This window comes from Pseudophryne corroboree, chromosome 1 (assembly GCF_028390025.1).
Source record: "Pseudophryne corroboree isolate aPseCor3 chromosome 1, aPseCor3.hap2, whole genome shotgun sequence".
Taxonomy (NCBI): domain Eukaryota; kingdom Metazoa; phylum Chordata; class Amphibia; order Anura; family Myobatrachidae; genus Pseudophryne; species Pseudophryne corroboree.
In genome coordinates, this window is record NC_086444.1 from 675,510,112 (window position 1) to 675,533,744 (window position 23,633).

A 23,633-nucleotide genomic window follows, 5' to 3' on the forward strand; every position below is an offset into this window, starting at 1 on the left:
GGAAGCCTCGGTGGGAAAGCAGAGACCGATGATGCTAATGATGCAGTTAATGTCATAGAGTTTGATGATGTGATATGCATCATGTTCCAGACGACTTCTGGAAGATAAGCAGTCTCCATTGGAATAGCCTGCTCTCTGGAGTTTGTAAAGTGTTCCTCATATTCATGAGTACACCAGACATTCTGGGATAATGGACAAATATGGTTGTAGAGCCCACAAGCTGCTAATGTCCAACCTAAACTCCAGACACTATTATTATTATTATTATTATTATTATTATTATTATTATTATTATTATTACTACAGGTTGAGTATCCCATATCCATATATTCCGAAATACGGAATATTCCGAAATACGGACTTTTTTGAGTGAGAGTGAGATAGTGAAACCTTTGTTTTTGATGGCTCAATGTACACAAACTTTGTTTAATACACAAAGTTATTAAAAATACTGTATTAAATGACCTTCAGGCTGTGTATATAAGGTGTATATGAAACATAAATGAATTGTGTGAATGTAGACACACTTTGTTTAATGCACAAAGTTATAAAAAAATTTGGCTAAAATAACCTTCAGGCTGTGTGTATAAGGTGTATATGAAACATAAATGCATTCTGTGCTTAGATTTAGGTCCCATCACCATGATATCTCATTATAGTATGCAATTATTCCAAAATACGGAAAAATCCGATATCCAAAATACCTCTGGTCCCAAGCATTTTGGATAAGGGATACTCAACCTGTATTATTATTATAAATCAATATATACAATTAAATGGCGCCAGGAACAACAGTTCTGTCAGAAAAAAAAGTTCTTTATATAACTCTGTGTTTCTTCTTCCTCTGATCCCATGTTTTTAATTCTACTTTAAATGACTATTCCCGATAGTAGGCTCGTAGGGGACATAACTGTGTGTTTGATGAAGGTTTCTTGATTTCAACCCAAATAATTTGTTTTTAATGATGGCCTCAATGGGTGGGGGGTGCCCAAATATATGTAAGAAACTAAGTGGACGGCAGACAGAAAAACATAGTAACGTATAGTTTCTAAGGTTGAAAAAAGACAATTTGTCCATTGAGTTCAACCTGTTAGTGCTCTCCTACACTGTAATATTTTTAAGACTAATTTAACTGTGGTAAATGTTTAGTGTAAAAGGTTGGGAATTACTTATTTACAGCCTATTTTACACTAACAATTATCCAGCCTATAATCATAGAGCCATAATGCACATTGGAGCAATCCATCCAATCTATAAATCCAATCAACGATATCTCACAATCCATTATCCTAGAAATAGATACCCTATGACCTAGATAGGCTTGAGAAATGGTCAAGATTATGGAAATTACAGTTGATTGCTAAAAAATGCTAAATCATGCACTTGGGTCTCAAAAACCCAAAGGCTAAATCAAGGGTACTATAATGAAAACTACTGCGGAGGAAAGGGATTTAGGAGTCACTATTTCAAGTGACTTAAAGGCAGGAAAGCAATGCAACAAAGCAATGAGAAAGGCTAGTCAGATGTTTGGTTGCATAGGGAGAGGAATCAGTAGCAGAAAAAAAGAAATGATAATGCCACTGTATAGGTCATTGGTACGGCCTCATCTTGAATACTGTGTCCAGTTCTGGAGACCATATCTCCAGAAGGATATAAATACATTAGACAGTGTACAAAGAGGGGCAACTAAAATGGTGCATGGCCTACATCACAAAACTTACCCGGAAAAGCTAAAAGATCTTAACATGTATAGTTTGGAGGAGAGAAGGGAAAGGGGGGTCATGATAGAAACTTTCAAATATACCAAGGGTCTTAACAAAGTTCAGGAGGGAAACATTCTTCAAAGGAAGAGAAGTATTAGAACTCAAGGACATTCACTGAAACTGGAGGGAGGCAGGTTCAGGGGAAATGTAAGGAAAAATTACTTCACAGAAAGGGTAGTGGATAAGTGGAATAGCCTCCCATCAGAGGTGGTAGAGGCTAAGACGGTAGAGCAATTTAAACATGCTTGGGATATCCTTACAAAGAATTAAAGTTCAAAAAGGGTTGAGATTACATAAAGGATAAAAAAAAGGGGCAGACTAGATGGGCCAAGTGGTTCTTATCTGCCTTCAAATTCTATGTTTCTATGTAAATCTTTGTACCTTGAACCTGATGGGACAATTAATCCACTGGAAAAAAACAATAAAGAAACCCATGGAGCAAATATATATATAGAGGCCAGTACATCAGGAGACGTGGAGGAGGCCGTAGGAGGGCAACAACCCAGCAGCAGGATCGCTACCTCCGCCTTTGTGCAAGGAGGAACAGGAGCACTGCCAGAGCCCTGCAAAATGACCTCCAGCAAGCCACAAATGTGCATGTGTCTACTCAAACGATCAGAAACAGACTCCATGAGGGTGGTATGAGGGCCCAACGGCCACAGGTGGGGGTTGTGCTTACAGCCCAACACCGTGCAATGTCGATGTGGACTCAACATCGACATTGAATTAAATGCATTTTTATAAACATACACAGCTACAAACCATCATGCAAAAATCTTTTACCTTTTATCATTTTTATTTTCTTATTTTAAATTTTTAGTGGCACCTGGTATATTATTTTTATGAATTTTGTATATCCTCAAAGGGAGCACATGGTTACCGCCTTATTGAACCAACTTCGTGTGAGGTACTTCCGCTTTTAAAGAATGAACAATAAAGTTTTTTAGGTATAAATAAAGGATCAGGAAGTCAGCATGCCATCCATGATTAAGTGCGCGAGGACGCACGAAACGCGTTGGAGGCAGAGAGCTACAGCACACCATCTTTCCGGCACAAACACCTAGACGCCTAGCCGCAGTGTGACGTCATTGAGCCGCGACCTACCACCGAGCCGCGAACCGTCTCCGCTGGACGCAGCGGAGTGGTAAGGAATTACAACTCCTTCTTGTCTGCAGCACGGAATTGAATGAGGTAGGGACAGCTAGGGCCTCACTAGCAAAGTGAGAATCGGAACGGACTGAGCTCTATCTACATACTCCATAAAGGAGCTGTAAACATACCGCACTATAACTAGAGATGAGCGCCTGAAATTTTTCGGGTTTTGTGTTTTGGTTTTGGGTTCGGTTCCGCGGCCGTGTTTTGGGTTCGAACGCGTTTTGGCAAAACCTCACCGAATTTTTTTTGTCGGATTCGGGTGTGTTTTGGATTCGGGTGTTTTTTTCAAAAAACACTAAAAAACAGCTTAAATCATAGAATTTGGGGGTCATTTTGATCCCAAAGTATTATTAACCTCAAAAACCATAATTTACACTCATTTTCAGTCTATTCTGAATACCTCACACCTCACAATATTATTTTTAGTCCTAAAATTTGCACCGAGGTCGCTGTGTGAGTAAGATAAGCGACCCTAGTGGCCGACACAAACACCGGGCCCATCTAGGAGTGGCACTGCAGTGTCACGCAGGATGTCCCTTCCAAAAAACCCTCCCCAAACAGCACATGACGCAAAGAAAAAAAGAGGCGCAATGAGGTAGCTGTGTGAGTAAGATTAGCGACCCTAGTGGCCGACACAAACACCGGGCCCATCTAGGAGTGGCACTGCAGTGTCACGCAGGATGGCCCTTCCAAAAAACCCTCCCCAAACAGCACATGACGCAAAGAAAAAAAGAGGCGCAATGAGGTAGCTGACTGTGTGAGTAAGATTAGCGACCCTAGTGGCCGACACAAACACCGGGCACATCTAGGAGTGGCACTGCAGTGTCACGCAGGATGTCCCTTCCAAAAAACCCTCCCCAAACAGCACATGACGCAAAGAAAAAAAGAGGCGCAATGAGGTAGCTGTGTGAGTAAGATTAGCGACCCTAGTGGCCGACACAAACACCGGGCCCATCTAGGAGTGGCACTGCAGTGTCACGCAGGGTGTCCCTTCCAAAAAACCCACCCCAATCAGCACATGATGCAAAGAAAAAGAAAAGAAAAAAGAGGTGCAAGATGGAATTATCCTTGGGCCCTCCCACCCACCCTTATGTTGTATAAACAAAACAGGACATGCACACTTTAACCAACCCATCATTTCAGTGACAGGGTCTGCCACACGACTGTGACTGATATGACGGGTTGGTTTGGACCCCCCCCAAAAAAGAAGCAATTAATCTCTCCTTGCACAAACTGGCTCTACAGAGGCAAGATGTCCACCTCATCTTCACCCTCCGATATATCACCGTGTACATCCCCCTCCTCACAGATTATCAATTCGTCCCCACTGGAATCCACCATCTCAGCTCCCTGTGTACTTTGTGGAGGCAATTGCTGCTGGTCAGTGTCTCCGCGGAGGAATTGATTATAATTCATTTTAATGAACATCATCTTCTCCACATTTTCTGGATGTAACCTCGTACGCCGATTGCTGACAAGGTGAGCGGCGGCACTAAACACTCTTTCGGAGTACACACTTGTGGGAGGGCAACTTAGGTAGAATAAAGCCAGTTTGTGCAAGGGCCTCCAAATTGCCTCTTTTTCCTGCCAGTATAAGTACGGACTGTGTGACGTGCCTACTTGGATGCGGTCACTCATATAATCCTCCACCATTCTATCAATGTTGAGAGAATCATATGCAGTGACAGTAGACGACATGTCCGTAATCGTTGTCAGGTCCTTCAGTCCGGACCAGATGTCAGCATCAGCAGTCGCTCCAGACTGCCCTGCATCACCGCCAGCGGGTGGGCTCGGAATTCTGAGCCTTTTCCTCGCACCCCCAGTTGCGGGAGAATGTGAAGGAGGAGATGTTGACAGGTCGCGTTCCGCTTGACTTGACAATTTTGTCACCAGCAGGTCTTTCAACCCCAGCAGACCTGTGTCTGCCGGAAAGAGAGATCCAAGGTAGGCTTTAAATCTAGGATCGAGCACGGTGGCCAAAATGTAGTGCTCTGATTTCAACAGATTGACCACCCGTGAATCCTTGTTAAGCGAATTAAGGGCTGCATCCACAAGTCCCACATGCCTAGCGGAATCGCTCCGTGTTAGCTCCTCCTTCAATGCCTCCAGCTTCTTCTGCAAAAGCCTGATGAGGGGAATGACCTGACTCAGGCTGGCAGTGTCTGAACTGACTTCACGTGTGGCAAGTTCAAAGGGCATCAGAACCTTGCACAACGTTGAAATCATTCTCCACTGCACTTGAGACAGGTGCATTCCACCTACTATATCGTGCTCAATTGTATAGGCTTGAATGGCCTTTTGCTGCTCCTCCAACCTCTGAAGCATATAGAGGGTTGAATTCCACCTCGTTACCACTTCTTGCTTCAGATGATGGCAGGGCAGGTTCAGTAGTTTTTGGTGGTGCTCCAGTTTTCTGTACGTGGTGCCTGTACGCCGAAAGTGTCCCGCAATTCTTCTGGCCACCGACAGCATCTCTTGCACGGCCCTGTCGTTTTTTAAAAAATTCTGCACCACCAAATTCAAGGTATGTGCAAAACATGGGACGTGCTGGAATTGGCCCAGATTTAATGCACACACAATATTGCTGGCGTTGTCCGATGCCACAAATCCACAGGAGAGTCCAATTGGGGTAAGCCATTCCGCGATGATCTTCCTCAGTTGCCGTAAGAGGTTTTCAGCTGTGTGCGTATTCTGGAAAGCGGTGATACAAAGCGTAGCCTGCCTAGGAAAGAGTTGGCGTTTGCGAGATGCTGCTACTGGTGCCGCCGCTGCTGTTCTTGCGGCGGGAGTCCATACATCTACCCAGTGGGCTGTCACAGTCATATAGTCCTGACCCTGCCCTGCTCCACTTGTCCACATGTCCGTGGTTAAGTGGACATTGGGTACAGCTGCATTTTTTAGGACACTGGTGACTCTTTTTCTGAGGTCTGTGTACATTTTCGGTATCGCCTGCCTAGAGAAATGGAACCTAGATGGTATTTGGTACCGGGGACACAGTACCTCCAACAAGTCTCTAGTTGGCTCTGCAGTAATTATGGATACCGGAACCACGTTTCTCACCACCCAGGATGCCAAGGCCTCAGTTATCCGCTTTGCAGTAGGATGACTGCTGTGATATTTCATCTTCCTCGCAAAGGACTGTTGAACAGTCAATTGCTTACTGGAAGTAGTACAAGTGGGCTTACGACTTCCCCTCTGGGATGACCATCGACTCCCAGCGGCAACAACAGCAGCGCCAGCAGCAGTAGGCGTTACACGCAAGGATGCATCGGAGGAATCCCAGGCAGGAGAGGACTCGTCAGACTTGCCAGTGACATGGCCTGCAGGACTATTGGCATTCCTGGGGAAGGAGGAAATTGACACTGAGGGAGTTGGTGGGGTGGTTTGCGTGAGCTTGGTTACAAGAGGAAGGGATTTACTGGTCAGTGGACTGCTTCCGCTGTCACCCAAAGTTTTTGAACTTGTCACTGACTTATTATGAATGCGCTGCAGGTGACGTATAAGGGAGGATGTTCCGAGGTGGTTAACGTCCTTACCCCTACTTATTACAGCTTGACAAAGGGAACACACGGCTTGACACCTGTTGTCCGCATTTGTGGTGAAATACCTCCACACCGAAGAGCTGATTTTTTTGGTATTTTCACCAGGCATGTCAACGGCCATATTCCTCCCACGGACAACAGGTGTCTCCCCGGGTGCCTGACTTAAACAAACCACCTCACCATCAGAATCCTCCTGGTCAATTTCCTCCCCAGCGCCAGCAACACCCATATCCTCCTCATCCTGGTGTACTTCAACACTGACATCTTCAATCTGACTATCAGGAACTGGACTGCGGGTGCTCCTTCCAGCACTTGCAGGGGGCATGCAAATAGTGGAAGGCGCATGCTCTTCACGTCCAGTGTTGGGAAGGTCAGGCATCGCAAACGACACAATTGGACTCTCCTTGTGGATTTGGGATTTCAAAGAACGCACAGTTCTTTGCGGTGCTTTTGCCAGCTTGAGTCTTTTCAGTTTTCTAGCGAGAGGCTGAGTGCTTCCATCCTCATGTGAAGCTGAACCACTAGCCATGAACATAGGCCAGGGCCTCAGCCGTTCCTTGCCACTCCGTGTGGTAAATGGCATATTGGCAAGTTTACGCTTCTCCTCCGACAATTTTATTTTAGGTTTTGGAGTCCTTTTTTTTCTGATATTTGGTGTTTTGGATTTGACATGCTCTGTACTATGACATTGGGCATCGGCCTTGGCAGACGACGTTGCTGGCATTTCATCGTCTCGGCCATGACTAGTGGCAGCAGCTTCAGCACGAGGTGGAAGTGGATCTTGATCTTTCCCTAATTTTGGAACCTCAACTTTTTTGTTCTCCATATTTTATAGGCAGAACTAAAAGGCACCTCAGGTAAACAATGGAGATGGATGGATTGGATACTAGTATACAATTATGGATGGACTGCCACGGTTAGGTGGTATAAAAAAACCACGGTTAGGTGGTATATATTATAATAATAATACAATTATGGATGGACGGACTGCCTGCCGACTGCCGACACAGAGGTAGCCACAGCCGTGAACTACCGCACTGTACACTGGTTGATAAAGAGATAGTAGTATACTCGTAACAATTAGGATGACACTATGACGGTATAAAGAATGAAAAAAAAACCACGGTTAGGTGGTAGGTATATAATAATAAATAATACAATTCTGGTCGGACGGACTGCCTGCCGTGTGCCGACACAGAGGTAGCCACAGCCGTGAACTACCGCACTGTACACTGGTTGATAAAGAGATAGTAGTATACTCGTAACAATTAGGATGACACTATGACGGTATAAAGAATGAAAAAAAAAACCACGGTTAGGTGGTAGGTATATAATAATAAATAATACAATTCTGGTCGGACGGACTGCCTGCCGTGTGCCGACACAGAGGTAGCCACAGCCGTGAACTACCGCACTGTACACTGGTTGATAAAGAGATAGTAGTATACTCGTAACAATTAGGATGACACTATGACGGTATAAAGAATGAAAAAAAAACCACGGTTAGGTGGTAGGTATATAATAATAAATAATACAATTCTGGTCGGACGGACTGCCTGCCGTGTGCCGACACAGAGGTAGCCACAGCCGTGAACTACCGCACTGTACACTGGTTGATAAAGAGATAGTAGTATACTCGTAACAATTAGGATGACACTATGACGGTATAAAGAATGAAAAAAAAACCACGGTTAGGTGGTAGGTATATAATAATAAATAATACAATTCTGGTCGGACGGACTGCCTGCCGTGTGCCGACACAGAGGTAGCCACAGCCGTGAACTACCGCACTGTACACTGGTTGATAAAGAGATAGTAGTATACTCGTAACAATTAGGATGACACTATGACGGTATAAAGAATGAAAAAAAAAACCACGGTTAGGTGGTAGGTATATAATAATAAATAATACAATTCTGGTCGGACGGACTGCCTGCCGTGTGCCGACACAGAGGTAGCCACAGCCGTGAACTACCGCACTGTACACTGGTTGATAAAGAGATAGTAGTATACTCGTAACAATTAGGATGACACTATGACGGTATAAAGAATGAAAAAAAAACCACGGTTAGGTGGTAGGTATATAATAATAAATAATACAATTCTGGTCGGACGGACTGCCTGCCGTGTGCCGACACAGAGGTAGCCACAGCCGTGAACTACCGCACTGTACACTGGTTGATAAAGAGATAGTAGTATACTCGTAACAATTAGGATGACACTATGACGGTATAAAGAATGAAAAAAAAACCACGGTTAGGTGGTAGGTATATAATAATAAATAATACAATTCTGGTCGGACGGACTGCCTGCCGTGTGCCGACACAGAGGTAGCCACAGCCGTGAACTACCGCACTGTACACTGGTTGATAAAGAGATAGTAGTATACTCGTAACAATTAGGATGACACTATGACGGTATAAAGAATGAAAAAAAAACCACGGTTAGGTGGTAGGTATATAATAATAAATAATACAATTCTGGTCGGACGGACTGCCTGCCGTGTGCCGACACAGAGGTAGCCACAGCCGTGAACTACCGCACTGTACACTGGTTGATAAAGAGATAGTAGTATACTCGTAACAATTAGGATGACACTATGACGGTATAAAGAATGAAAAAAAAAACCACGGTTAGGTGGTAGGTATATAATAATAAATAATACAATTCTGGTCGGACGGACTGCCTGCCGTGTGCCGACACAGAGGTAGCCACAGCCGTGAACTACCGCACTGTACACTGGTTGATAAAGAGATAGTAGTATACTCGTAACAATTAGGATGACACTATGACGGTATAAAGAATGAAAAAAAAAACCACGGTTAGGTGGTAGGTATATAATAATAAATAATACAATTCTGGTCGGACGGACTGCCTGCCGTGTGCCGACACAGAGGTAGCCACAGCCGTGAACTACCGCACTGTACACTGGTTGATAAAGAGATAGTAGTATACTCGTAACAATTAGGATGACACTATGACGGTATAAAGAATGAAAAAAAAACCACGGTTAGGTGGTAGGTATATAATAATAAATAATACAATTCTGGTCGGACGGACTGCCTGCCGTGTGCCGACACAGAGGTAGCCACAGCCGTGAACTACCGCACTGTACACTGGTTGATAAAGAGATAGTAGTATACTCGTAACAATTAGGATGACACTATGACGGTATAAAGAATGAAAAAAAAACCACGGTTAGGTGGTAGGTATATAATAATAAATAATACAATTCTGGTCGGACGGACTGCCTGCCGTGTGCCGACACAGAGGTAGCCACAGCCGTGAACTACCGCACTGTACTGTGTCTGCTGCTAATATAGACTGGTTGATATTTAAAGAGATATTAGTAGTATACAACAATACTATACTGGTGGTCAGGCACTGGTCACCACTCCTGCAGCAAAAGTGTGCACTGTTAATTAATATAATTGTACTCCTGGCTCCTGCTAACAACCTGCAGTGCTCCCCAGTCTCCCCCACAATTAATTATAAGCTTTTAATTTATACATTGATGACTGTGCAGCACACTGGGCTGAGCTGAGTGCACACAGACTGAGTCACACTGTGTGACTGACTGTGCTGTGTATCGTTTTTTTTTTCAGGCAGAGAACGGATATAGCAGAGAGAAGTGAACGGATATATTATATTAAATAAAAGTTAACTAGCAACTGCACTGGTCACTGACTGTGGTAAACTAACTCTGTCTGCGACTCTGCACAATCTCTCTCTCTCTATCTAATCTATCTCTATTCTAATGGAGAGGACGCCAGACACGTCCTCTCCCTATCAATCTCAATGCACGAGTGAAAATGGCGGCGACGCGCGGCTCCTTATATAGAATCCGAGTCTCGCGATAGAATCCGAGCCTCGCGAGAATCCGACAGCGTCATGATGACGTTCGGGCGCGCTCGGGTTAACCGAGCAAGGCGGGAAGATCCGAGTCGCTCGGACCCGTGAAAAAAAACATGAAGTTCGGGCGGGTTCGGATTCCGAGGAACCGAACCCGCTCATCTCTAACTATAACCAAAAACAAACTCTTTTTCCATACAGGTGCCACTTACATATACAAATTTTAGATCACATAGTTACTTACATCGCTCGTTATATGTTTTACAGTTTGGCAGTGGGTCAGTAATGGTGTGGGGTGGCATTTCTTTGGGGGGCCGCAAAGCCCTCCATGTGCTCGCCAGAGGTAGCCTGACTGCCATTAGGTACCGAGATGAGATCCTCAGACCCCTTGTGAGACCATATGCTGGTGCGGTTGGCCCTGGGTTCCTCCTAATGCAAGACAATGCTAGACCTCATGTGGCTGGAGTGTGTCAGCAGTTCCTGCAAGACGAAGGCATTGATGCTATGGACTGGCCCGCCCGTTCCCCAGACCTGAATCCAATTGAGCACATCTGGGACATCATGTCTCGCTCCATCCACCAACGCCACGTTGCACCACAGACTGTCCAGGAGTTGGCGGATGCTTTAGTCCAGGTCTGGGAGGAGATCCCTCAGGAGACCATCCGCCACCTCATCAGGAGCATGCCCATGCATTGTAGGGAGGTCATACAGGCACGTGGAGGCCACACACACTACTGAGCCTCATTTTGACTTGTTTTAGGGACATTACATCAAAGTTGGATCAGCCTGTAGTGTGTTTTTCCACTTTAATTTTGAGTGTGACTCCAAATCCAGACCTCCATGGGATAATAAATTTGATTTCCATTGATAATTTTTGTGTGATTTTGTTGTCAACACATTCAACTATGTATAGAACAAAGTATTTAATAAGAATATTTCATTCATTCAGATCTAGGATGTGTTATTTTAGTGTTGCCTTTATTTTTTTGAGCAATATATATATAGCAGATCCAAACGTCCTGCCACTCTGACGCAGGGCTGATATCAGAAATTCTGGGGCCCGAGACTCCCAAATTAGCCAGGGCACCCCCGCCCCCCCCCCCCCAAAAAAAAAATGGGTTCTTCCTCTTTGCGGCCCCCACTGCGTAACATACTTACCTTACATTACTACGTAATGTACTTAACTTCCTATCCGTTTAGTAGATAGACAGTGTCTAGTTAGACAGTCAGTAGATAGACACCATATATTAGACAGACATTAGGTCGACAGGGTCGACAGGGTCAAAAGGTCGACACGGAAAAGGTCGCCAGGTCAAAGGGTCGACATGGAAAAGGTCGACTGGTCAAAAGGTCGACATGATAATGGTCGACATAAAAAAGATAGACAAATGTGTTTTTTTTATTTAACATGTTTTTGGATTATTTCATACTTTCTCCATCCATGTCGGCATAGAGTTGGTTATAAACCTTGTGGCGAGCGCAGCGAGCCACCGTGCCTGAAGCGTGGCGAGCGAAGCGAGCCCCGCGAGGGTATGCCTTTCTGCAATTGGGGTGCAAGATGACAAAACTATCCACACAAAGCACAAAAATGCAAAAAACATGGTGTCTACCTTTTTCATGTCGACAATTTTCATGTCGACCTTTTGACCTGTCGACCTTTTGACCTGTCGACCTTTTCCATGTCGACCTTTTGACCCGTCGACCTTTTGACCTGTCGACCTTTTCCATGTCGACCTTTTGACCTGTCGACCTTTTGACCCTGTCGACCTTTTGACCCTGTCGACCTAATGTCTGTCTAACATATGGTGTCTATCTATTGACTGTCTAACTAGACACTATCTATCTTTCATACCGGAACCACTTAACTTACGTAACTTTCTTAAAAAACAAAATGTACTACTTATGCTACTGCATTGACGCCGCGTGATATATCTGTTCTGTCCCTCGCGTATTTTCTGTGGACGAACACTCGCCCCCGCATATGACCAGCCGAACACAACACTCGATCCCGCATATGACGTATCTTCACTAGTCATATATATAATATGCTGTTCTGAGGGCGCTAGTGTAGTTATTCCAACAGTATATTATCTCACTAAGTATGACAAAAAAAGTATTAAAAGCTTAAAAATAAGATATACATAAAATGTATTCACAATTCCATACAAAAATGCCAAAAATGTATAAAAATACACATTTTCACAAATGTGCAGAGTAAATCTTTCCAGTTGAATAAAGCAGTTTTCTTGGCCGGACTATTATTCGAATGGTGATACAGAAATCGACTGAACATAGGGGGTCATTCCGAGTTGTTCGCTCGTTGCCGATTTTCGCTATACTGCGATTAGTCGCTTACTGCGCATGCGTAAGGTTCGCAGAGCGCATGCGCTTAGTTATTTTACACAAAAGTTAGGTATTTTACTCACGGCACAACAAAGCTTTTTCATCGTTCTGGTGATCGTAGTGTGATTGACAGGAAGTGGGTGTTTCTAGGCGGAAACTGGCCGTTTTATGGGTGTGTGTGAAAAAACGCTGGCGTTTCTGGGAAAAACGTGGGAGTGTCTGAAGAAACGGGGGAGTGTCTGGGCGAACGCTGGGTGTGTTTGTGACGTCAAACCAGGAACGAAACTGACTGAACTGATCGCAGATGCCGAGTAAGTCTGGAGCTACTCAGAAACTGCTAAGAAGTGTCTATTCGCAATTCTGCTAATCTTTCGTTCGCAATTTTGATAAGCTAAGATTCACTCCCAGTAGGCGGCGGCTTAGCGTGTGCAAAGCTGCTAAAAGCAGCTTGCGAGCGAACAACTCGGAATGACCCCCTATATTATTATGTAATGTATATTGTCACTTAATCAGCAAACTTACCATATCATTGCAAAGGTATGATCTGTAATACAATAGAAACAATTCATAGGCCCTTCTATCTGTGCTATGCTCTTTATGTTTTCCAGAGCTGTAAATGGATAACCTTCCATCTACCCACAGAGTGAGGCAAGCCAAAGAGCTGCACATGAAGTCCAGCAGAAAGTTCTGTCATTTTCCAAGTGTCTGGCCAATTGATCCTTAGCATGCAGATGACATAAGTGTGGCACACTCTGCGTGATGCAGTTTTTGGAACTAGGGATGTTCCCTATTAAAATGGAATGTAGAGGTCACATGTGTTAAGAACAAGCGTGCTGGCAGCTGAAGGCCAGGTTCGCAACTAAAGGCTGTGTGAAACTCACCTAGTTTTAACTCTTCCCAAACTAAATAGCACAGCTGCTGTATCCTAAGACATAGATTAGAGGTAAGCATACAAATTCAGAAAGATGATGTCTCCTATTTTGAATAAATTCCTGTTTACATATAAGCTCTGATCAGCCCAATAGTATTAGCTTTACAATGTCTTTTTACTTTAATCATGATTGGCTGTGTGTACAGGGATGTGAGATTAATTACAGGGGATGTGTGCCTGGGATGTAGGACCCTATTCAGTAAGGACTGCAGACTCTGCTTTTTAGCAGAATTAACAGTACAATCCTTTTGCTCGCATGCTGGGGGTCGCCCATCGCAGGACAAGGCCACCCAGCATGCTATACCATCGCCCCCTTCCTCTGCTGAAGTTGGAGGGTTAGGGGAAAGGAGTGGATTGGGTTTAGCTGCCTCCTATGCCCCGGTCGGGATTTCAAACAGTTGGGATGCAGGTGACGGTATTCTGACCACACTATATAATGAAAGAAGCAGTAGTACAATTTCTATTTATACTGTAATTGGTGAGAGGTGTATATCAAATAACAATGCGGTAGTGGTACATTTAAACATAAATAACATTTAAACCCAAATGGGTTCTAATGTTATTTATGTTTAAATTAGAGATGAGCGGGTTCGGTTCCCTGAGAACCAAACTCTACCGGACTTCAGTACCCGAGCCCGGATCCGAGCCCAGCTCGGGTTTTCCCGCATAACTCGGAAACCAGAACGAGACAAAACGTCATCATCCTGCTGTCAGATTCACGCGGGATTTGGATTCCATATAAGGAGCCGTGCGTCGCCGCCATTTTCACTCTCTAGTCCTGGAGAGTGTAAAGAGAGGACGTGTCTCCATCCTCAGTGTCTGTACGGGAGGGAAAGTGGGGTGGCGATTCCAGTGCTGTCTTGTGCTGCTCAGTCCAGTGTAGTGTCTTATGCTGCATCAGTCCAGTCACAGTGGTGGTGTCCTCTGCTGCCATATGTCCAGTGTAGCTGTATAAGTCCAGTGCAATGGTGCTGTGTTGTCCTGCATCAGTACAGTGGCAGTGTCTTGTGCTGCATCAGTCCAGTCACAGTGGTGGTGTCCTCTGCTGCCATATGTCCAGTGCTGCTGTATAAGTCCAGTCCAGTGGTGCTGTGTTGTGCTGCATCAGTCCAGTGGTGGTGTCTTGTGCTGCATCAGTCCAGTCACAGTGGTGGTGTCCTCTGCTGCCATATGTCCAGTGCTGCTGTATAAGTCCAGTCCATTGCAGTGGTGCTGTGTTGTTCTGCATCAGTCCAGAGGTGGTGTCCCTGTGCTGCTGTATAAGTCCAGTGGTACTGCCGTATAAGTCCAGTGATACTGCCGTATATGTCCAGTGATACTGCCGTATAAGTCCAGTGGTACTGCCGTATAATTCCAGTGGTACTGCCGTATAATTCCAGTGGTACTGCCGTATAATTCCAGTGATACTGCCGTATGTGTCCAGTGGTACTGCCGTATAAATCCAGTGATACTGCAGTATATGTCCAGTGGTACTGCCGTATAAATCTAGTGGTACTGCCGTATAAATCCAGTGGTACTGCCATATAATTCGTGATACTGCCGTATAAATCCAGTCCAGTTGTACTGCCGTATAATTCCAGTAATACTGCCGTATAATTCCAGTGGTACTGCCGTATAAGTCCAGTGGTACTGCCGTATAATTCCAGTGGTACTGCCGTATAAGTCCAGTGATACTGCCGTATATGTCCAGTGATACTGCCGTATATGTCCAGTGGTACTGCCATATAATTCCAGTGATACTGCCGTATGTGTCCAGTGGTTCTGCCGTATAGATCCAGTGATACTGCCGTATATGTCCAGTGGTACTGCCATATAATTCCAGTGATACTGCAGTATATGTCCAGTGGTACTGCCATATAAATCCAGTGGTACTGGTGTATAATTCCAGTGGTACTGCCATATAATTCCAGTGATACTGCCGTATAATTCCAGTGGTACTGCCGTATAAGTCCAGTGGTACTGCCGTATAATTCCAGTGGTACTGCCGTATAATTCCAGTGGTACTGCCGTATAATTCCAGTGGTACTGCCGTATATGTCCAGTGGTACTGTCATATAAATCCAGTGATACTGCTGTATATGTCCAGTGGTACTGCCGTATAAATCCAGTGGTACTGCTGTATAAATCCAGTCCAGTGGTACTGCTGAATATGTCCAGTGATACTGTCATATGTGTCCAGTGGTACTGCTGTATAAATCCAGTGATACTGCCGTATATGTCTAATGGTACTGCCATATAATTCCAGTGATACTGCAGTATATGTCCAGTGGTACTGCCGTATAAATCCAGTGGTAATGCTGTATAAGTCCACTGGTACTGGTGTATAAGTCTAGTGGTACTGCCATATAATTTCAGTGATACTGCCATATAAATCCAGTCCAGTGGTACTGCCGTATAATTCCAGTGATACTGCCGTATAATTCCAGTGGTACTGCCGTATAAATCCAGTGATACTGCCGTATAATTCCAGTGATACTGCCGTATAATTCCAGTGGTACTGCCGTATAAATCCAGTGGTACTGCCGTATATGTCCAGTGGTACTGTCATATAAATCCAGTGATACTGCTGTATATGTCCAGTGGTACTGCCGTATAAATCCAGTGGTACTGCTGTATAAATCCAGTCCAGTGGTACTGCCGTAAATGTCCAGTGGTACTGCCATATAAATCCAGTCCATGGTACTGCCGTATAAGTTCAGTCCAGTGGTACTGCTGAATAAGTCCAGTGTTGCTGCCATACAAGTTCAGTGGTGCTGTCCTGTGTTGTATATTATTTACTCCAAATAAAGGGTTTATTAATATTCAATCCAAATAATTTTTACAGGGTTTGTCACTGGTACTGCTGTATATGTCTCTTGATACTGCCGTATGTGTCCAGTGGTACTGCCGTATAAATCCAGCTATACTGCCGTATATGTCTAGTGGTACTGCCATATAATTCCAGTGATACTGCAGTATATGTCCAGTGGTACTGCCGTATAAATCCAGTGGTACTGGTGTATAAGTCTAGTGGTACTGCCATATAATTCCAGTGATACTGCCGTATAAATCCAGTCCATTGGTACTGCCGTATGATTCCAGTGATACTGCTGTATAATTCCAGTGGTACTGCCGTATAAGTCCAGTGGTACTGCCGTATAATTCCAGTGGTACTGCCGTATAAGTCCAGTGGTACTGTCGTATAAGTCCAGTGGTACTGTCATATAAATCCAGTGATACTGCCGTATATGTCCAGTGGTACTGCCGTATAAATCCAGTGGTACTGCTGTATAAATCCAGTCCAGTGGTACTGCTGTATATGTCCAGTGATACTGCCGTATAAATCCAGTGGTACTGCCATATAAATCAGGTGATACTGCCGTATATGTCCAGTGGTACTGCCGTATAAATCCAGTGGTACTGCTATATAAATCCAGTCCAGTGGTACTGTCGTATATGTCCAGTGGTACTGCCGTATAAATCCAGTGATACTGCCATATAAATCCAGTCCATGGTACTGCCGTATAAGTCCAGTCCAGTGGTACTGCTGAATAAGTCCAGTGTTGCTGCCATATAAGTTCAGTGGTGCTGTCCTGTGTTGTATATTATTTATTCCAAATAAAGGGTTTTTTTAATATTTAATCCAAATAATTTTTGCAGGGTTTGCCCTGGGTGGTGTAGAGGTACGCTCTCCTGTGCTGCATTTTGTTATATAACTCCAGAAAAATAATGGAGAACAAAAATTTAGAGGATAAAATAGGGAAAGATCAAGAACCACTTCCTCCTACTGCTGCTGCTGCTGCCGATGCTGTTGTTGCTGCTGGGAGTTGATCGTCATCCCAGAGGGGAAGTCGGAAGACCACTTGTACTACTTCAACTAAACAAATGACTGTCCAACAGTCCTTTGCGAGGAAGATGAAATATGACAGCAGTCATCCTGTTGCAAAGCGGATAACTGAGGCCTTGACAGCTAATTTGGTGTTAGACGTGCATCTGCTATCTGCCATTTGTGCAGTGGGACTGCAGTGCCAACCCTAGATGGGTGTCACACTCGCGGCGCTGCAGCTGCCACGCTTACCGCTCCGGGTGCGCTGGGTCTCCCGGCGATCGTCGCCCCCGGTGGGCTCCGGGTCGTCGCGTCTTGCTGGCGCTGCCTCCGGCGGGGTCCCGGGGTGTGGGTGCCGCCATTGCGCCCGGCACCCACGAGAGCGCGGTGAGCGGGTGACATCATCGGCCCCTTCCGCCAATCGGGAGAGGGCGGGAAGTTCAAAGGCAGATGCCGTACAGAGCCCCGGCGCCTGAGTATCGTCTTTTCCAATGATCACCAGTGCTAGCGTGTTCTCAAGCTGAACGTCTCCTGTGTTCCAGCTTTGTAGAGATGAGCGGGTTCGGTTTCTCTGAATCCGAACCCGCCCGAACTTCATGTTTTTTTACACGGGTCCGAGCGACTCGGATCTTCCCGCCTTGCTCGGTTAACCCGAGCGCGCCCGAACGTCATCATCACGCTGTCGGATTCTCGCGAGGCTCAGATTCTATCGCGAGACTCGGATTCTATATAAGGAGCCGCGCGTCGCGGCCATTTTCACACGTGCATTGAGATTGATAGGGAGAGGACGTGGCTGGCGTCCTCTCCGTTTAGAAATTAAAATAGATAGGAGAGTGAGAGTGAGACACTTCATTTACTTACTGGAGCTTAGGAGGAGTTATACTAGTGACTGATGACCAGTGACCTGACCACCAGTGCAGTTTTATAATTTATTATTATTTAATAATCCGTTCTGTTCTTGTTCTCTGCCTGAAAAAAACGATACACAGTGACTCAGTCACACTCACATACCATATCTGTGCTCAGCCCAGTGTGCTGCATCATCTATGTATAATATCTGACTGTGCTCACACAGCTTAATTGTGGGGGAGACTGGGGAGCAGTTATAGGTTATAGCAGGAGCCAGGAGTACATATTAAACAGTGCACACTTTTGCTGCCAGAGTGCCACTGCCAGTGTGACTGACCACTGACCACTGTGACCAGTGACCTGACCACCAGTATAGTATATTGTGATTGAATGTCTGCCTGAAAAAGTACACTCGTCGTGTGACTTGTGTGGTGTTTTTTTATTCTATAAAAATTAAAAAACTCATTCTGCTGACAGACAGTGTCCACTCCAGCAGGTCCGTCATTATATAATATATACCTGTCCGGCTGCAGTAGTGATATATATATATTTTTTATATCATTATTTATCATCCAGTCTACTAGCAGCAGACACAGTACGGTAGTTCACGGCTGTAGCTACCTCTGTGTCGGCACTCGGCAGACCATCCATAATTGTATACCACCTACCCGTGTTTTTTTTTTTCTTTCTTCTTTATACATACTACATCTCATTATCATCCAGTCTATATTAGCAGCAGACACAGTACAGTACGGTAGTCCACGGCTGTAGCTACCTCTGTGTCGGCACTCGGCAGTCCATCCATAATTGTATACCACCTACCCGTGGTTTTTTTTTTCTTTCTTCTTTATACATACTACATCTCATTATCAACCAGTCTATATTAGCAGCAGACACAGTACGGTAGTTCACGGCTGTAGCTACCTCTGTGTCGGCACTCGGCAGTCCATCCATAATTGTATACCACCTACCCGTGGTTTTTTTTTCTTTCTTCTTTATACATACATACTACATCTCATTATCATCCAGTCTATATTAGCAGCAGACACAGTACAGTACGGTAGTCCACGGCTGTAGCTACCTCTGTGTCGGCACTCGGCAGTCCATCCATAATTGTATACCACCTACCCGTGGTTTTTTTTTCTTTCTTCTTTATACATACTACATCTCATTATCATCCAGTCTATATTAGCAGCAGACACAGTACAGTACGGTAGTCCACGGCTGTAGCTACCTCTGTGTCGGCACTCGGCAGTCCATCCATAATTGTATACCACCTACCCGTGGTTTTTTTTTTCTTTCTTCTTTATACATACTACATCTCATTGTCAACCAGTCTATATTAGCAGCAGACACAGTACAGTACGGTAGTCCACGGCTGTAGCTACCTCTGTGTCGGCACTCGGCAGTCCATCCATAATTGTATACCACCTACCCGTGGGTTTTTTTTTCTTTCTTCTTTATACATACTACATCTCATTATCATCCAGTCTGTATTAGCAGCAGACACAGTACAGTACGGTAGTCCACGGCTGTAGCTACCTCTGTGTCGGCACTCGGCAGTCCATCCATAATTGTATACCACCTACCCGTGGTTTTTTTTTTCTTTCTTCTTTATACATACTACATCTCATTATCAACCAGTCTATATTAGCAGCAGACACAGTACGGTAGTCCACGGCTGTAGCTACCTCTGTGTCGGCACTCGGCAGTCCATCCATAATTGTATACCACCTACCCGTGGTTTTTTTTTTCTTTCTTCTTTATACATACTACATCTCATTATCATCCAGTCTGTATTAGCAGCAGACACAGTACAGTACGGTAGTCCACGGCTGTAGCTACCTCTGTGTCGGCACTCGGCAGTCCATCCATAATTGTATACCACCTACCCGTGGTTTTTTTTTTCTTTCTTCTTTATACATACTACATCTCATTATCAACCAGTCTATATTAGCAGCAGACACAGTACAGTACGGTAGTCCACGGCTGTAGCTACCTCTGTGTCAGCACTCGGCAGTCCATCCATAATTGTATACCACCTACCCGTGGTTTTTTTTTCTTTCTTCTTTATACATACTACATCTCATTATCATCCAGTCTATATTAGCAGCAGACACAGTACAGTACGGTAGTCCACGGCTGTAGCTACCTCTGTGTCGGCACTCGGCAGTCCATCCATAAGTATACTAGTATCCATCCATCTCCATTGTTTACCTGAGGTGCCTTTTAGTTGTGCCTATTAAAATATGGAGAACAAAAATGTTGAGGTTCCAAAATTAGGGAAAGATCAAGATCCACTTCCACCTCGTGCTGAAGCTGCTGCCACTAGTCATGGCCGAGACGATGAAATGCCAGCAACGTCGTCTGCCAAGGCCGATGCCCAATGTCATAGTACAGAGCATGTCAAATCCAAAACACCAAATATCAGTAAAAAAAGGACTCCAAAACCTAAAATAAAATTGTCGGAGGAGAAGCGTAAACTTGCCAATATGCCATTTACCACACGGAGTGGCAAGGAACGGCTGAGGCCCTGGCCTATGTTCATGGCTAGTGGTTCAGCTTCACATGAGGATGGAAGCACTCAGCCTCTCACTAGAAAACTGAAAAGACTCAAGCTGGCAAAAGCACCGCAAAGAACTGTGCGTTCTTCGAAATCCCAAATCCACAAGGAGAGTCCAATTGTGTCGGTTGCGATGCCTGACCTTCCCAACACTGGACGTGAAGAGCATGCGCCTTCCACCATTTGCACGCCCCCTGCAAGTGCTGGAAGGAGCACCCGCAGTCCAGTTCCTGATAGTCAGATTGAAGATGTCAGTGTTGAAGTACACCAGGATGAGGAGGATATGGGTGTTGCTGGCGCTGGGGAGGAAATTGACCAGGAGGATTCTGATGGTGAGGTGGTTTGTTTAAGTCAGGCACCCGGGGAGACACCTGTTGTCCGTGGGAGGAATATGGCCGTTGACATGCCTGGTGAAAATACCAAAAAAATCAGCTCTTCAGTGTGGAGGTATTTCAACAGAAAAGCGGACAACAGGTGTCAAGCCGTGTGTTGCCTTTGTCAAGCTGTAATAAGTAGGGGTAAGGACGTTAACCACCTCGGAACATCCTCCCTTATACGTCACCTGCAGCGCATTCATAATAAGTCAGTGACAAGTTCAAAAACTTTGGGCGACAGCGGAAGCAGTCCACTGACCAGTAAATCCCTTCCTCTTGTAACCAAGCTCACGCAAACCACCCCACCAACTCCCTCAGTGTCAATTTCCTCCTTCCCCAGGAATGCCAATAGTCCTGCAGGCCATGTCACTGGCAATTCTGACGAGTCCTCTCCTGCCTGGGATTCCTCCGATGCATCCTTGCGTGTAACGCCTACTGCTGCTGGCGCTGCTGTTGTTGCTGCTGGGAGTCGATGGTCATCCCAGAGGGGAAGTCGTAAGCCCACTTGTACTACTTCCAGTAAGCAATTGACTGTCCAACAGTCCTTTGCGAGGAAGATGAAATATCACAGCAGTCATCCTGCTGCAAAGCGGATAACTGAGGCCTTGACAACTATGTTGGTGTTAGACGTGCGTCCGGTATCCGCCGTTAGTTCACAGGGAACTAGACAATTTATTGAGGCAGTGTGCCCCCGTTACCAAATACCATCTAGGTTCCACTTCTCTAGGCAGGCGATACCGAGAATGTACACGGACGTCAGAAAAAGACTCACCAGTGTCCTAAAAAATGCAGTTGTACCCAATGTCCACTTAACCACGGACATGTGGACAAGTGGAGCAGGGCAGGGTCAGGACTATATGACTGTGACAGCCCACTGGGTAGATGTATGGACTCCCGCCGCAAGAACAGCAGCGGCGGCACCAGTAGCAGCATCTCGCAAACGCCAACTCTTTCCTAGGCAGGCTACGCTTTGTATCACCGCTTTCCAGAATACGCACACAGCTGAAAACCTCTTACGGCAACTGAGGAAGATCATCGCGGAATGGCTTACCCCAATTGGACTCTCCTGTGGATTTGTGGCATCGGACAACGCCAGCAATATTGTGTGTGCATTAAATATGGGCAAATTCCAGCACATCCCATGTTTTGCACATACCTTGAATTTGGTGGTGCAGAATTTTTAAAAAAACGACAGGGGCGTGCAAGAGATGCTGTCGGTGGCCAGAAGAATTGCGGGACACTTTCGGCGTACAGGCACCACGTACAGAAGACTGGAGCACCACCAAAAACTACTGAACCTGCCCTGCCATCATCTGAAGCAAGAAGTGGTAACGAGGTGGAATTCAACCCTCTATATGCTTCAGAGGTTGGAGGAGCAGCAAAAGGCCATTCAAGCCTATACAATTGAGCACGATATAGGAGGTGGAATGCACCTGTCTCAAGTGCAGTGGAGAATGATTTCAACGTTGTGCAAGGTTCTGATGCCCTTTGAACTTGCCACACGTGAAGTCAGTTCAGACACTGCCAGCCTGAGTCAGGTCATTCCCCTCATCAGGCTTTTGCAGAAGAAGCTGGAGACATTGAAGGAGGAGCTAACACGGAGCGATTCCGCTAGGCATGTGGGACTTGTGGATGGAGCCCTTAATTCGCTTAACAAGGATTCACGGGTGGTCAATCTGTTGAAATCAGAGCACTACATTTTGGCCACCGTGCTCGATCCTAGATTTAAAGCCTATCTTGGATCTCTCTTTCCGGCAGACACAAGTCTGCTGGGGTTGAAAGACCTGCTGGTGAGAAAATTGTCAAGTCAAGCGGAACGCGACCTGTCAACATCTCCTCCTTCACATTCTCCCGCAACTGGGGGTGCGAGGAAAAGGCTCAGAATTCCGAGCCCACCCGCTGGCGGTGATGCAGGGCAGTCTGGAGCGACTGCTGATGCTGACATCTGGTCCGGACTGAAGGACCTGACAACGATTACGGACATGTCGTCTACTGTCACTGCATATGATTCTCTCACCATTGAAAGAATGGTGGAGGATTATATGAGTGACCGCATCCAAGTAGGCACGTCACACAGTCCGTACTTATACTGGCAGGAAAAAGAGGCAATTTGGAGGCCCTTGCACAAACTGGCTTTATTCTACCTAAGTTGCCCTCCCACAAGTGTGTACTCCGAAAGAGTGTTTAGTGCCGCCGCTCACCTTGTCAGCAATCGGCGTACGAGGTTACATCCAGAAAATGTGGAGAAGATGATGTTCATTAAAATGAATTATAATCAATTCCTCCGTGGAGACATTGACCAGCAGCAATTGCCTCCACAAAGTACACAGGGAGCTGAGATGGTGGATTCCAGTGGGGACGAATTGATAATCTGTGAGGAGGGGGATGTACACGGTGATATATCAGAGGATGATGATGAGGTGGACATCTTGCCTCTGTAGAGCCAGTTTGTGCAA